Raw genomic sequence first — 17,077 nt, 5'->3', positions numbered from 1 at the left:
GTCTTCGCATAATTAATTAATTATAAGTAAATTGTTTTAACTCTAAATCTGATTTTGACTCTAACATAATTTTGACTCTAACATATATACTCTAACTCTAACTCTAACTCTAATATATATCTCTTCCGTACTTTTTAAATTGCTGAGCTCTGATACCATTTGTAGGGGGGTGTGCGGCGAATTTAATAGGTATAATAGATTTAGTAGGTTAGCTACACAGACTGAAATAGTAGAGGAAGATACTCTAGAAAAAATACTTAACACCCTAACTACGCTTTCAATGAAAGTGGACAGTATGGGTAATGAGAAAGAAAAGCTAAAGACTAATGAAGGTAAACTGAAGTCTATAGCTACAAATCAGCTAACTCAGCAGTGTGCAGAGCTATGTCGATCGGAAGACATTAAAAATCTAGAGCTAGAATAGCATAATAACACAAAAACCATTAACATATAATTTTGATGATTTAAAAGAATTTAAAATGCACATAGATGAATTATTAGAAAAACAATATATACAAAAAAGTAATAGTAAACATAATAGTCCAGCATTCATAGTAAATAAACATAGTGAACAAAAAAGAGGAAAAAGTAGGATGGTTATTGACTATAGAAATTTAAATGCAAAAACTATAACATATAATTATCCGATACCAAATAAGATATTAAAAATAAGACAAATCCAAGGATATAAATAGTAAAAAGATGATTTTGTCTAAAGCAAATATTTTTAATGAAGGGCAAAAAGTTCAAACAATATTTCTAAGGCTCTTGACACTTTTAATATATTATATAGATTAGATTAAAAGAAATTTTGATACATTTGATATAATTTTAATTTAAGATCACAAGATTCAAAAGTCTTTTTATTTTCTTAAACTCTGTATCAAGTCAAACTAGGTCTTTTTTTTTAAACAGAGGGAGTAATAACTATAGTGTTGAGGTCAGCTTGAACACACCTCAATTAATTCTACGAGATACTTATCATCTTTCACGAGTAACAAGTATCAGATAAGTTTACCCACTAAAACTAGAATAGATGAAAAGAAGAAACATATAGTGTTCGTCTATGTTGAAAATTAAACATGAGACCTTATGGTGTGTGTTCAACCCAACTTTATTAATTCACTAGGTCATATCTTTGGATGCATACCACTCTTTAAATATAATAAATTTAATATTTTAGAAAATTTATATATTAATAAATAGCATTTAATAGTAAGGATAAATTATATAAAAATAAATAAATTATTTATTGATTTTTTAAATTGAACAACTATTATTTAATAAACGTAAATTTCATATTCTAATGGTCTTACTAGAAAATGTAGGCAACTTTTAGAAATTGTTTGGTTATATGGAAAAGAAATTATAATTCTTCAGATAAAATGTACAATGAGTGTGCGTATATATACACACACTAGATAATAGCACCCGTGTCGGCACAGGACTAATGTATTTTACTTTTTTTTATCTCAATCTATATGGAACAAATGAAATTTAAAAAGTCCACCAATTTTTTTGTGTGATTTTTAAATATTTTAAGTTATTAATTATTAATTTATAGTACTTTTACATAATTTTTCGATACTATATGTCACTCTTTTTGTCTTAATTTATATGGTACTGTTGAAATATTTGAGAAAGCTAATCAAATTTGTTATATAATTTTAGATATTTTAAATTGTTAATTTTATGATTTATACAATTTTCTACATAATTTTCAACTAATAAATGTTACTCCCTCTATCCCAACAATTTATATGACATTGATAAAAGTCAAACAAATTTTTTATACATCTTTTACATATTTTAATTTGTTTATTTTTGTGATTTGTATTACTTTTTATGAAATTTTTAAATAATATATCCCAGTTTATGTTGCGTTGATAGAATTTTGAGTCAATCAAATTTTTTAATTTTCAAGTATATAATAGATTAAAAATTAAAATAAAATAATTACATTAAAAATAGAAAATATGAAATTATAAAATGCCCTCGACCACAAGCAGGCACAGTTGGAAACAGGCATGATACCCGTCAGCTGCCTACTCACTGATGCCTATATATATACACACACACACGAGATATCAAGGGATCCATGATAGCACATGCCCAATATATATATACATATATACATATATATATGTAAGGAAACTAGACGTTGGACTCTATGATAGCTCACATAGTTTAAATCGGTTAGAAGAACCTCCCTACTAGTAAAATTAAATAAACAACTTTTGAGTAAATCTCCCTACAGACTACAAACTACAAATTTTAGAACAGAATAATCCTAACAGAAAAGCTTTTAGAAACTAACTGTAAATGCTCACAACTTTATTCAGACATTGTTTTACAAAAGATATTAGCTATGAGCTTTCAGATTCTTAGATTTCAGATACAAAAGTGAGTCCTTTATACACTAGAAAGTATGCTTTAAAGACAAAATACCAATACAGCTTTTAAAAATTAAATGTTATGACTCACTAGATTTATGCAGTATGTTTTGCTATTCTTGATTATGATTTACAGTTTTTAGATATTCCAGCTTATGTAAGTCATTTACATTTGGCATGCATTATTTTATAAATTATGATAATGTTGAGACATTGTTTTACTTATGCATTCGCCCCCATATACTCAGTACATTCTCAAAGTACTGATCCACATATGCGTCTATGTGCTATATTGTCTCAAAATGTAGGTTTAGTGCTCAGTTCCAGCAGCGTGAGTGATTTCAAGCATCTCTTTCTATATCTCGACAGTGGTGAGTCCTCATAGTTCAGGGACTTAGTCTTTCAGTTTTTCAGCTTATTAGTATAGATGGTTCAGACAGTTCGAGTCAGCTGGGGGTTTATCCCAGGAACTCTCTAGTTATTAGTAGTAGAGGCTTGTTAGATTGCTAGATATGATTTCATAGCTATTCAATATTGATTGGTCAGACTATTGAGTCTAGTATTTTCCAGAGATTATATTCAGATATTCTCAGCTAGCTCAGACAGATTTCCATATTCTAGTTTTGATATTATATCTATATCCCCTTGTTATGGGATTCAGACTTAGTAGAAGGCAGACTGGGTTAGCTTAGGGCTACTCGTAGTCTTGAACACCATGTGACTTCTCAAGACCAGGTTTCGGGACGTTACAAACTTGGTATTAGAGCTTTAGGTTTATAAGAGTCCTAGGGAGTCAGACAAGCTGTGTTACATAGAGTCTTGATCATAGGTGTGAAGAGTGACACATTTATGAGCAAGAGACTACGGGACATTTTTAGGAAATCAGCTTTTTCTTTCATGATCTATCGTGCTTACAGTATCTCTATCTGCTTTTAACTAGTATTTTTACATGATAGTTGAATATGCCTCCTCGTCGAGCTAATGCCCGCAAAAATGAAAACCAGCCACCCCAATATACTGACTCTCTGAATAAGAATGTATCTTATGCTGAATTTCGGGCTACTTTCCAGGCGTTGGCCCAGGCAGTGACTGCCAATATTCAGGGCAACCATCAGGTGACAGTCCCACTTCAGCAGAATATTGATTTAGCAATAGCCAGAATCTGAGACTTCATGAGAATGAATCTGCCAGAGTTCTTTGTGTCAATATATAATGCCCCGAATTTGGTACCCGAAATGCTACATGATGCTCATGACACCAAAGCACCATAAGCTAACCCATGACTGATATTTGTACCTGTATACTGCGTAAAATATTTTATAATGCGGAAACATAAACTGAAAGGCCATAAGATTCAATACTGAATATGATCTGAATGATATAACATTTGTGGGGGTAATAGAATACCCAAAACAAAACAAAATATACTAAAGTCTGAAACATGATAGTCTAGAAAGCCTCTAACTGAATGAACTGTCTGAGTAAGGAACTGATGGGACATGTCCCCAACTAACTCCAACTAATAAACTAATTAATGAGATAATAGGGAATAATCATGTCCTCGAAAGATAAGGACTCACTTCTAACTCTGTCTGCGGATATCTGGAATCTACTATTGCTCAATAACTCGTGTCTCTGAACCTATGGTATAAGACACCATAGCGCAAAGGCGTCAGTACTTTGAATATACTAGTATACATATGAGGTAGGCTGAATGCATGGGGTTCATATGCATGAATAATAATAATAACTGACTAACTATCATGAGCGTGAGAATACATGCTTGAGACATAACAACTGATACTAATATTGTGATAACATGATTACTAAATCTGAATATAACTGATAACATGAGTGACTGTATCTGACAGTTTTGAATCTGATGGAACTATCTGAGTTCTGTACTGTATCTGAGTTGTTGTATCTGACAGTCTTGAAATCTAAAAAACTATCTGAGTTCTATTACTGAGACTGATTGACTATGTCTGACAGTCCTGACAGTCCTGATTCTATCTAACCGACATGCCCCTGATACACCATTATGGTTGAGTTGGGGTCCAATCTGTAACCCAAATTAGAAGGGTGTCATTACCGCACCACCAGTAAGGACAAGCTGTGGGTGACCCTCATCAGATAGTGTCCCCTGTATGAGAATGGTGGGGCCCTTATCTGACAGTGCTTATGCACCTCATCAACCCTCATCGATAGTATTAATGTCTCAACATATGCTAGCTACATAGTTCTAGAATGCAAGGATGGCTGCTAAGGATCACACCCTTATCTGATAGTGTGTGTCTCCATCCTTGGGTTCACTCGGTGTTAATTTCTACTCCCATCTAAATGGACACTGAACATAATTTACAGAACTAAATATGAGCTGAATTTTTGAATTTCTGTTGACTGGCGGAATACTACTAATATCTGACAGCTGACTGAGGTCATGAGATCATGGAGATTTTCCTGAGTCATAAGACTATTTGAGGTCTAAGGATCATAGCTTGACTGAGAGTATCATGAAAACATGATATGGCTCTAGGCACACAGCTAATATTTTGGGTACTAGTACCCCCCAGGACTTGATGGAAAGAAACTGACCAAGCATAACTTACTTGAATATATAACTAACATTATAATTCATAATACATTTACAGAAGAATTTCATCAAAACATGTGATAGGCATAACTTGTACATACATGGGGATTTCATGGTATCATGCTAGTTAGGCACTTTTCCTTCATCTAGGCATTTAATCAAACATATTATAGGCATGGTACATGTAATCATAATTCTACAATAATTAAACATCATGGTTCAATTCTAATTTCATCATTCAAGGGTTTAATCATAAGTTTGCATGAATCTATATCTATAATAATGTAACCCACATAGAATTTATCATCCAACATAGAGTAGAATTCAATTTCTCATTATCCACATGAACAAGAGCAGCCCAATCGTGAAATTCATAAGAAAATCCATAAATTTGAATTTAGAAAAGGGAATATTGGGCTTTATGGACGAAATAAGTCCATGAATGAAGACTATGCATACCTTAGTTCGTGATTTCGTGAAGATTGACGAACAAACTTTCTTGGAATTGGATCTTCTATGAAAACCCTAGCTTGTTCTTGAGAGGATTTTGAGAGAAGAGAGTGTATTTTGGGTAAAAAGTGGCTGAATCATGTGTTAAAGGGCTTAAATAGGAGTGGGAAGTTGACCCTTTTAACCCTGGATGCGTCATTTAATTTCAGTAAAATTGTCTCGAACTGAACCCCTGGCGCGACGCAGCTCTATCGCGCCGTGTCACTAGAATTTGACAATTGGGAAATTGAGGGATGGCACAACGTGGAGCCATCGCGTAGCCCCTTCTTTTGTGACCTGAAACTTTAGCGCGACGCGGAGGAAATCGCGCTAAGACACTGGAAAAGGACAATTCTGAATTTGAGCCCTGGCACGACGCGCCATAATCGCGGACTCCTACTAGAATTTTCCAAATGCCATTTCCTCTTGTGGCGCGACGTGCCACTAACTAATATGGCGTTGTTTTACGAAGGAAACTTGAAATAGTCATAACTTCTGACCCGATTATCGAATTTGGGCGAATCTATATCGATGAAAAGCTTATTGAATTTCCCACATGAGAAAAAGTAAAAATCTTGAAAAATCTTCATGAAATAACTATCATTCAATTTAGAAGATAATACTAGACATTCTTGAGATAAAATTAGCTAGGAAAAGTATGAGGTATTACAATATCTCCCCCTTGAGAACATTCGTCCTCGAATAAGACTGACTGAGAGGGGAGAAAAGACAACTGACGTACATACTAAATATGAATAAATGGAACATGATCTCATGACTGACATGACTGACAAGTTGAACATATAATACTGAATATGCATATCTGATGCATGTGTAACTGATTCATGAATGCATGACTGAGTGTTCTGAAGAACTAAGTTTCTCACAATGAGAATGCATGACTGATGCATAATAACATAACTGAACTGATACATGAATGCATGACTGAATATGCAATGGTACTTGATACCAAGTTTATAATGGGAACATGAGCATGAAACTGCATACCAAGTTTGTGATGAACACTGAACATGAAACTGAGTAATCTTAAGGGGAACTGTTACCTCGATCTTAATCTGAGTTGGCAAAGAAAAGGTGAGGATACTTGGTATGCATATATGCCTCTGCTTCCCAAGTAGCTCCCTCAACGGACTGATTTCACCAAAGAACCTTAACTAGAGGGACTTCTTTGTTCCTCAATCTACGAGTCTGATAGTCTAAGATTTTGACTGAAATCTCTTCATAAGAGAGAGTGTTCTAAACAGAAATGTTCTGAATAGGGACTACAACTGATGGGTCACCTATGCACTTCTTAAGCAAAGTGACATGAAAGACTAGATGAACTGAGGTTAGATCTGAAGGCAATTCAAGCTCATAGGCTACCTTGCCAAAGTGATTGAGAATCTTGAAGGGACCGATATATCGGGGACTGAGCTTTTCTTTCTTACCGAATCTCTTCACTTCCTTCATAGGAGAGATCTTTAGATAGACATAGTCACCAATCTCGAACTCGAGATCTTTTCTATGAACATCTGCATAAGACTTCTGTCGGCTCTGAGCAGCCCGGAATCTTTTTCTAATCAACTGGACTTTTTCTAAGGCATCGAATACTAAGTCAGGACCTATGATTGAGGCCTCACTAACTTCGAACCAACCAATTAGATACCTACATCTCCTACCATAGAGAGCTTCGAATGGATCCATCTGAATACTGGAATGATAACTGTTGTTGTATGCAAACTCAATCAAAGGTAAGTGGTCATCCCAAATTCCCTTGAAATCGATTGCACACGCCCTTAGCATATATTCTAACATATGAATGGTCTTTTCTTCTTGACCATATGTCTGAGGATAAAAAGATGTACTGAGTTGAACTTGGGCACCAATACCCTTTTGGAATGCTTTCCAGAAATGAGAAATGAACTGGGTACCTCTGTCTAGGATAATAGACAATGAAACACCGTGCAATCTGACCAACTTCTTGATGTAGAGTTTGCCGTAATCCTTGGCTGAATAAGAGGTTTGAACTGGAAGAAAATGAGCTGATTTGGTTATTCTATCTACAATGACCTAGACTGAATCATGCTGATTATGAGTTCGAGGCAAATCCATCACAAAGTCCATGTTCACAACTTCCCACTTCTAAGTAGGAATACTGAACTCCTGCATGGACCCACTAGGCTTCTAATACTCTAGCTTAACCTGCTGACATATAGAGCACTTAGCTATAAACTCTACAATATCTCTCTTCATCCCACTCTACCAATAGACTTTTCGCAAGTCACAGTACATCTTTGTGGCCCCTGGATGAATAGAGTAGCGTGCACCATACGCTTCTGTAAGAATTCTCTACCTTAAGTCATCTACACCTGGAATACAGGGGCGACCCTGACAACGGAAAACACCATGTCCCTTTTGGGAGAAATCCTCTACTTATTTATCCTGAACTGACTCTTTCAACTTGATAAGGTTGGGATCTCTGTCTTGCTTTTCTTTCACCTCAAAAACTAGAGATGATTTTGAACTACTCTGAACCCATATATCACCTTTTTTTGTATCGACTAAGCGAACGCCTAGTCTGTAAAGCTAATGGACTTCCTGAGCGAACTTCTTCTTACTATCCTCAACATGAGAAACACTACACATGGATAGTCTACTAAGAGCATCGGCCACTACGTTAGCCTTGCCTGGATGATAGAGGACACTTATGTCATAATCTTTTAGGAGCTCTAACCACCGTCTCTGACGAAGATTACGATCTTTCTAACAAAAGACATATTGAAGACTCTTATGATCTGTAAAAACATCTACATGAACTCCATAGAGATAATGCCTCCAAATCTTAAAGGCAAAAACTACGGCAGCTAACTCAAGATCATGAGTAGGATAATTCTTCTCATGGAGTTTAAGATATCTAGAGGCATAGGTTATGACCTTACCATGCTGTATGAGGATACAACCCAAACCTACTTTGGATGCATCACAATACAGTTCGAAACCATCTGGACTATCTAGAAGAGCTAATACTGGAGCTGAGGTAAGTCGAGTATTCAACTAATGAAAACTCTTATCACAAGGATCTGACCACTGAAACTTGATTTTTTTCTGAGTTAATCTGGACATAGGGGATGCAATAAAAGAAAATCTCTTAACAAACCGTCAGTAATAGCCAGCCAAACCCAAGAAACTCCTAATATCTGATGGAGAGATAGGATGAGGACAGTTTTTTACTACTTCAGTCTTTTGAGGATCCACTCTAATGCTATCACCAGAAATCATACGTCCAAGGAATGCTACTGAACTTAGCCAAAATTTGCACTTACTGAATTTGGTGAATAGCTGATGATCTCTGAGAGTCTGAAGTACTGTTCTGAGATGGTTTGTATGATCATGCTCACTACGGGAATAAACCAAAATATCATCTATGAAGACTATGACGAATATGTACAAGTAATACTTGAACACACAGTTCATCAAGTCCATGAAAGCGGCTGGGGCATTGGTAAGACCAAATGACATGACTATAAATTCAAAGTAACCATACCGAGTTTGGAAAGTTATTTTTGGAATTTCACATTCCCTAACTCTGAGCTGATGATAGCTGGATATGAGATCTATTTTAGAGAAATAACTGGCACCCTGAAGTTGGTCAAATAAGTCATCAATTCTGGGAAGAGAATACTTATTCTTTACCGTGACCTTATTAAGTTGATGATAATCAATACATATTTTGAGAGAACCATCTTTCTTGTGCACGAATAAGACTAGTGGGCCCCATGAGGTAATGTTGGTTCTGATGACTCCCTTATCTAAGAGATCCTTCAACTATTCTTTCAGTTCTTTGAGTTTTTCTGGTGCCATTCTGTATGGCAGAATAGAGATAGGCTAAGTATCTGGAAGAAGATCAATACCGAAGTCTATTTCCCTTTTAGAAGGAATTCCTGGAAGATCTTCGATAAAGAAATCTAAATATTCACCTACAATTGGAACTAATTCAAGGCTAGGAGTTTCAGAATTAGTGTGCTTAACTCAAACAAGATGATAGACACATCCTTTAGATATCATTTTTCATGCCTGAAGGTAGGAAATAAGATAATCTCTGAATGCTGAAGTACTACCCTTCCACTTATGGATGGGTTCATTTAGAAACTAAAATAGGACTATTCTATTTTTGCAGTCGATTGTGGAATAACAGGAATGAAGCTAATCCATGCCGAGAATGACATCAAAATCAGTCATCTCTAATTCTACTAAGTCTGCTGAAATGACTTTCTGAAATATCATAACCGGGCAGTTCCTGTATATCCGTCGGTCTATGATGGTTTTACCCACTAGGGTAGAGACTGAAATGGGTTCTGCTAGAATTTTGAGACTGATTCCAAAATTGCCTGCTATATAGAGAGTAACAAAATATGAAGAAACTCTTAGATATAGCAAATCATAAACATACACATGAAAGATCTGTAATGTACCAGTAACTATATTAGGAGAATTTTCCTGATCCTGTTGAGACTGAAGAAAATAGAGATGATTTGGGTGTTGCCCACTAGTAGCACTGGTGGTGGCACCCTGCTGATTCAGGCGACCAAACTGAGCTAAGGAGCAGAGATGACTCTGATAACCTGACTGAGGGCAGTCTCTGACTTTGTTTCCTGGATTGCCACAACAAAAATAGACATCGCTACCAGCTCTGCAAGCACCTTTGTGGTTCTTACTATAAATCTGACAAAGGGGATTAGTTCGGTCATTGCTAACACTGACTTGAGACTTAGAGCCTAGTGCTCTATCACTGTTACCCTCCCTAAACTTAGGAACTGGAGCACTAGCTGAAAAAGGAGCTGGAACTGATGACTTAGGACGAAATTGAGAATGATTTCCTCCTTCTGACTTAGACTGAGCAAAGTTAAAACTACCTGTCTTCGCTCTCTTACTCTGTTTCTCCCACATCTTAATATTCTACTTCTCTATCTGCTGAGCATGAGTCATGAGCCTGGCTAAAGTCATGTCATTATTCAGCATGGCGGATCTGCACTCATTAACCATGCTATCATTTACCCCTGAAATGAACTTACTCATCTTAGCCCTGTTGTCTGCAACCACATGAGGGGCATATCTGGCTAATTGAGTAAACTTAAGAGAATACTCTTTCACTTTCATATTGCCCTACCTGAGGTAGATGAATTCTATCATCTTAGCTTCTCTAAGCTTTAGGGGAAAAAATCTATTTAGGAAAGCAGATGCAAACTCCTCCCACTCAACAGGCCCTGCATCATCTGACCGTTCTAACTTTCATTGTTTAAACCAGGTATGAGCAACATCCTGCAACTGATATACAGCTAGATCATCACTCTTAACAAGAGTCACCCCTATGATGTTTGTCACCTTCGGCACCTGATCTAGGAATTCCTAAGGGTTCTCATCTTACTTAGACTTAAGAAAGGATGGAAGATTCATTCAGGTGAAATCCTGAATTCTGGATGCAGCTGAATTAGCCACTGGATTGGCCGAAACAACAACTGGTCATCGTTCTGAGCAGCAACTGAGGTAGCAATAGTAGTGAATGCAGCTCAGAACTTTGCATGAGAAACAAGTTCGCCCAAAGGTTCTTCGGGCTGAGGGGCTGGCTGATTCCTGTTTCTTCTTTTAGAAGGCATGTTTTGTAGATGAAAGGGAGAAACAGATTAGACTGAGATATTGACTTGAGATTATGCTCACTAGTATGAAATAAATACTGAAATAGGGGAAACTGTTCCTAAAACATCTTATAGCCTCCTGTACATAAATATGGCGCATAATACACCCATGTACAAGACTCTACTAGATGCAGCTTTCAGACTTCCTAGGACTCTATTGAACCCTAGGCTCTAATACTAAGTTTGTAACGCCCCAAATCTGGAACTCAGAATGCTACACGGTGCTCATGAACCCGAAGGACCATAATCTAAATCATGATTGATATTTGTACCTTTATACTACATAAAATACTTTATAATGTAGAAACATGAACTGAAAGGCCATAGGGTTCGATACTAAATATAAGCTGAATGATATAACATCTGTGTGGGATAGTAGAATACCCAAAAAAATTAAACATACTGAAGTTTGAAACATGATAGTCTAGAAAGCCTCTAACTAACTTAACTATCTGAGTAAGGAGCTTATGGGATATGTCCCTAACTAACTCTAACTAATAAACTAACTAATGAGATAATAGGGAATAATCATGTTCTCAAAGATGAGGACTCACTTCTAACTCTGTCTACGGATATTTGGAATCTACTATTGCTCTAGAGCTCTTGTATCTGAACCTATGGTAGAATAAACCATAGCACAAAGACGCCAGTACTTTGAATGTACTGGAATGCATGTGAGGTAGTCTGAATTCATAGTGTTCATATGCATGAACAATAATAATAACTGACTAACTATCATAAGCGTGAGAATACATGCATGAGATATAACAACTCACACGAATACTATGATAACATGATTATTGAGTCTGAATATAACTGATAACATGAGTGACTATATTTGACAGTCCTAAATCTGATGGAACTAGATGAGTTTCATACTGTATTTGAGTTGACTGTATCTGAAAGTCCTGAAATCTGAAGAACTATCTGAGTTCTATTGCTGATACTAATTAATTATGTCTAACAGTCCTGATTCTATAACATAAAATTGTGGGAACTAGTTATCTAATCGACATGCCCCTGATAAGCCATTATGGCTGAGTTAGGTCAGATCTGTAACCCCAATTAAAAATGTGTCAATACTGAGCCACTGGTAAGGATAAGTTGTGGGTGACACTCATCTGAAATTGTCCCCTGTACGAGAATAGTAGGGCCCTTATCTGACAGTGCTTATCCACCTCATCAACCCTCATCAATAGTGTTGATGTCTCAACTATACTTGCTACATAGTTCTGGAATGCAAGGATGACTGCTAAGGATCACACCCTCATCTGATAGTCTTGGGTTCACTCGGTGCTAATTTCTACTTCCATCTGAATGGACACTGAACATGATTTACTGAACTAAACATGAACTGACTTTCTGAATTTTTATTGACTGACGAAATTCTACAGATATCTGACAACTGACTGAGGTCATGAGATCATGGAGATTTTACTGATTCATAAGACTTTCTAAAGTCTAAGGATCATAGCTTGACTGAGAGTATCGTGAAAACATTACATAGCTCTAGGCACACAGCTAATGTTTCAGGTACGAGTACCCCCAGGACTCGATGGAATGAAACTGACCAAGAATAACTTAATTGAACATATAACTAACATCATAATCCATAATACATTTATAGAAGCATTTCATCAAAATATGTGATAGGCATAACTTGTACATACATGGGGATTTCATGGTATCATGCTAGTTAGGCACTGTTTCTTCATCTAGGCATTTAATCAAACATATTATAGGAATGGTATATGTAAACATCATGGTTTAATTCTAATTTCATCATTCAAGGGTTTAATCATAGGTTTTCATGAATCTATATCTATAATAATGTAACCCACATAGAATTTATCACCCAATATAGAGTAGAATTCAATTTCTCATCAGCCACATGAACAAGAGCAATCCAATCATGAAATTCATAAGAAAATCCATAAACTTGAATTTAGGAAAGGGAATCTTGGGCTTCATGGATGAAAGGAGTCTATGAATGAACACTATGCATACCTTAGTTCGTGATTTCATAAAAATTAACGGAGAAAATTTCTTGGAATTGGATCTTCTATGAAAACCCTAGCTTGTTCTTGAGAGGTTTTTGAGATAAGAGATTGTATTTTGGGTGAAAAGTGGTTGAATCACGTGTTAAAGGGCTTAAATAGGGGTGGAAAGTTAACCCTTTTAACCCTCAATGCGTTATTTAATTTTAGTAAAATTTTCCCGAACTGAACCCCTTGCACGACACGGCATTATCGCGCCATGTCACTAGAATTTTACAATTATGAAACTAAGACCCCAACAGTTCCATCAGTCAGTGTAGTCAATGAGTTTCCTGATGTCTTTCCTAAAGATTTTCCAAGGGTACCTCCCGATAGAAAAATAGAATTCTTCCATATCATATGGCTCCAACCGATCTTAAAGAGTTGAAAGAGCAACTGAAAGATCTCTTAGACAAAGGTTTCATAAGGCCCAGTGTTTCTTCATAGGGTGCTCCCGTTCTATTCGTGCGAAAAAAAATGGTTCTTTGCGAATATGCATTGACTATCATCAGCTGAATAAAGTTACAGTCAAAAACAAATATTCTCTTCCTAGAATCGATGATTTATTCAATCAACTCCAAGGTGCAACTTACTTCTCAAAGATATACCTTAGATCCGGCTATTATCAACTTAGAGTAAGAGAATGTGATATTCCAAAGAAAGCTTTCAGAACCCGTTATGGTTATTTTGAGTTTCTAGTCATATCCTTTGGACTAACAAATTCCCCCACAGCCTTCATGGACTTGATGAACAGAGTGTCCAAACAGTACCTAGACATGTTTGTCATAGTCTTTATCGATGATATCCTTGTGTATTCTCATAGTGAGGATAATCATGCAGACCATCTTATAATTATGTTGCAAACTCTTAGAGATCACCAATTTTTCACCAAATTTAACAAATGTGAATTTTGGCTAAGGTCAACAGCTTTTCTCGATCATATTATTTCCAGTAATGGTATTAGAGTTGATCCCCAAAAGATGAAAGCAGTAAAAAACTGGCCTAGACCTATTTTTCTGTCAGATATTAGAAGTTTCCTAGGTTTATCTGGCTATTACATAAGTTTTATTAAGGGTTTCTCTTCTATTACAGCTCCTATGTCTAGATTGACTCAGAAAAAGTTTAAGTTTCAGTAGTAAAATTCCTGTGAGAAGAGTTTTCAGGAGTTGAAGACTCGACTCACTTCAGCCCCAGTTTTAACATTACCTGATGGTACAAATGGTTTTGTTGTGTATTTTGATGCCTCTAAAGTTGGTTTAGGTTGTGTGTTGATGCGGAAAGGTAAAGTCATAGCATATGTCTCCAGACAGCTTAAGCCTCACGAAAAGAACTACCCTACCTATGATCTTGAGTTAGCTATTATTGTGTTTCCATTGAAAATCTAGAGGCATTATCTTTATGGGGTATATGTTGATATGTTTACGAATCACAAAAGTTTGCAGTATGTATTCACTCAGAAGGTGTTAAATCTTTGGCAGATAAGGTGGTTAGAATTGTTGAAGGATTATGATATAAGTTTGTTGTACAATCTGAGCAAGGCCAATATAGTGGTAGACGCCCTTAATAGATTGTCCATGGGCAGTATTTCTCATGTGGAAAATGATAAGAAAGAACTAGTTCGGGAAGTTCACCGATTAGCTAGATTGGGTGTGAGGTTGGTTGACTCAGCTGAAGGGACTGTTTGGGTACGGAGTAGTTCAGAATCTTCTCTAGTTTTTGAAGTGAAAGAAAAGCAGGATAAGGATCCTAGTTTGGTCAAACTAAAGAATTCAGTTAAAGACCAAAAGGTAGAGGTTTTCTCCCAAGGGGGAGATGGTGTGTTGAGGTACTAGAGTAGATTATGTGTACCCTGTGTTGATGATTTGAGGTAATGGATTATGGCAAACGTGCATGGTGCGCATTACTCCATATAGCCGGGATCCACCAAGATGTATCGCTACTTGCGGGAAATCTATTGATGGAGTGGTATGAAGAAAGATATAGCAAAATTTATAGCTAAGTGTGCAACTTATCAACAGGATAAGGTAGAGCACCAAAGACCTGGTGGTACATTGTAGGAGTTTGGTATCCCCACTTGGAAGTGGAAAGATGTGAATATGGACTTTGTGACTGGATTACCCTATTCGCGTCGCCAGCATGATTCGATTCGGGTTATTGTAGACATGTTGACTATGTCAGCTCATTTCTTGCCAGTTCACATATCCTACACAATTGAAGATTATGCTAAGTTGTATATCAGAGAGTTAGTCAGATTGCATGGAGTTCCTTTATCTATCAGCTCAGATAGGGGTACTCAGGTTACCTTTCAGTTTTGGAGAGACTTTCAGAGGGGTCTTGGTACCCAAGTTTATCTTAGTTCAGCCTTTTATCCACGGACAGATGGTCAGATAGAAAGGACTATTCAGACTCTAGAGAATATGTTGAGGGCATGTGTTCTTGATTTTAAAGGTAGTTGAGATGGGCATTTGCCATTGATTGAGTTTGCCTGTAATAACAGTTACTATGCTAGCATTTAGATGGCCTCATTTGAGGCTCTTTATAGGAGAAGATGTAGATCTCCTATCGATTGGTTCAAAGTGGGTAAGGCCGCTTTAATTGGGCCAGATATGGTGTTTAAAACCATGGAGAAAGTTTATTTTATTTGAGAGAGATTGAAAGCAGTTTAGAGTCATCAGAAATCTTACGCATACGTAAGAAGAAGAGATCTTGAGTTTGAAGTAGATGACCTTGTGTACTTGAAAGTTTCACCCATGAAGGGGGTGAAGAGATTTGGTAAAAAGAGGAAAGCATAGCCCCCGATATGTAGGCCCCTACCGGATTTTGAGTCTTGTTGGGAAGGTAGCGTATAAGTTTGATCTACTCATAGATTTGTCCTCGGTTCATCCAGAGATCCATGTATCCTTATTGAAAAAGTTCATGGATGATTCAACTATTGTAGTTCCACTAGAAAGCGTAGGTATACAAAATAGCCTCTCATATGAAGAAATTCCAATAGAGATCCTTAATCATCAGATTCATACACTAAGGAACAAAGAAGTTCCCTTGGTCAAACTTCTGTGGCAAAATCTGTCTGTTGAGGGTGCCACTTGGGAAGTAGAAGCAAACATGCGTACCAAGTATCCTCATCTTTTCTCTATAAATTCAAATTCAGCAGAAGGTAACAGTCTTCCTTAATTCAGTTCTTTTTCAGTCTCAGATTCAGCTATATAGTCATCTTTATGTAAATTCATGCACTCACAGATTAGCTTAGCCATTTAGTATGTTCTAGATTCAGTCATGAACTTTGTTTCAGTTGTGCATGTTAGCACATAGCCTCAGATTCCTTAGTATTTTTAGTTTAGTCAGCCACATTCGAGGATAAATATTCCCAAGGGGGAGATAATGTAATACCCCACACTTTTTCCTAGCTCAATTTAGCACTTAGAATGTCAAGGGTTAGCTTCAAAAATGAATAACCTTTGATACATATGGAATTTTCCAATTCTAGTCCCTCCAGTGTGTAGAAGATTGAATTAGCTTTCCAACGATACTAATTTCACCTCAATCCGATACTCGGTTGAGAAGTAATGGCATTTTTAGTAAAACAGTATGTCATTTAGGCAAGCACCGCATCCAGTGAAGGAGAAATTTGCAATTGTCAAAATCCAGTAGACCACCGCAATTGGCCCACATCGCATTGAAGTCCCAATTCCCGTTTTTTAATTTTCAGTGGCTCACTGCGATGGCCTCGCGTCGGGGTGATGGTCAAAATAGGGCTCATACCTTTTCAAGTAGCCCAACGCGATAGCCCCATGTCGCGTCTATGGGCAAAATTGTGATCGTCTTTTTTACAGTGAGCCACTGGGATAGTGGCGCATCACGTTGCATGGCCAA

Source organism: Capsicum annuum, chromosome 5 (genome assembly GCF_002878395.1).
Source record: "Capsicum annuum cultivar UCD-10X-F1 chromosome 5, UCD10Xv1.1, whole genome shotgun sequence".
Classification (NCBI taxonomy): Eukaryota; Viridiplantae; Streptophyta; class Magnoliopsida; order Solanales; family Solanaceae; genus Capsicum; species Capsicum annuum.
Note: the sequence above shows the minus strand (reverse complement) of the source record.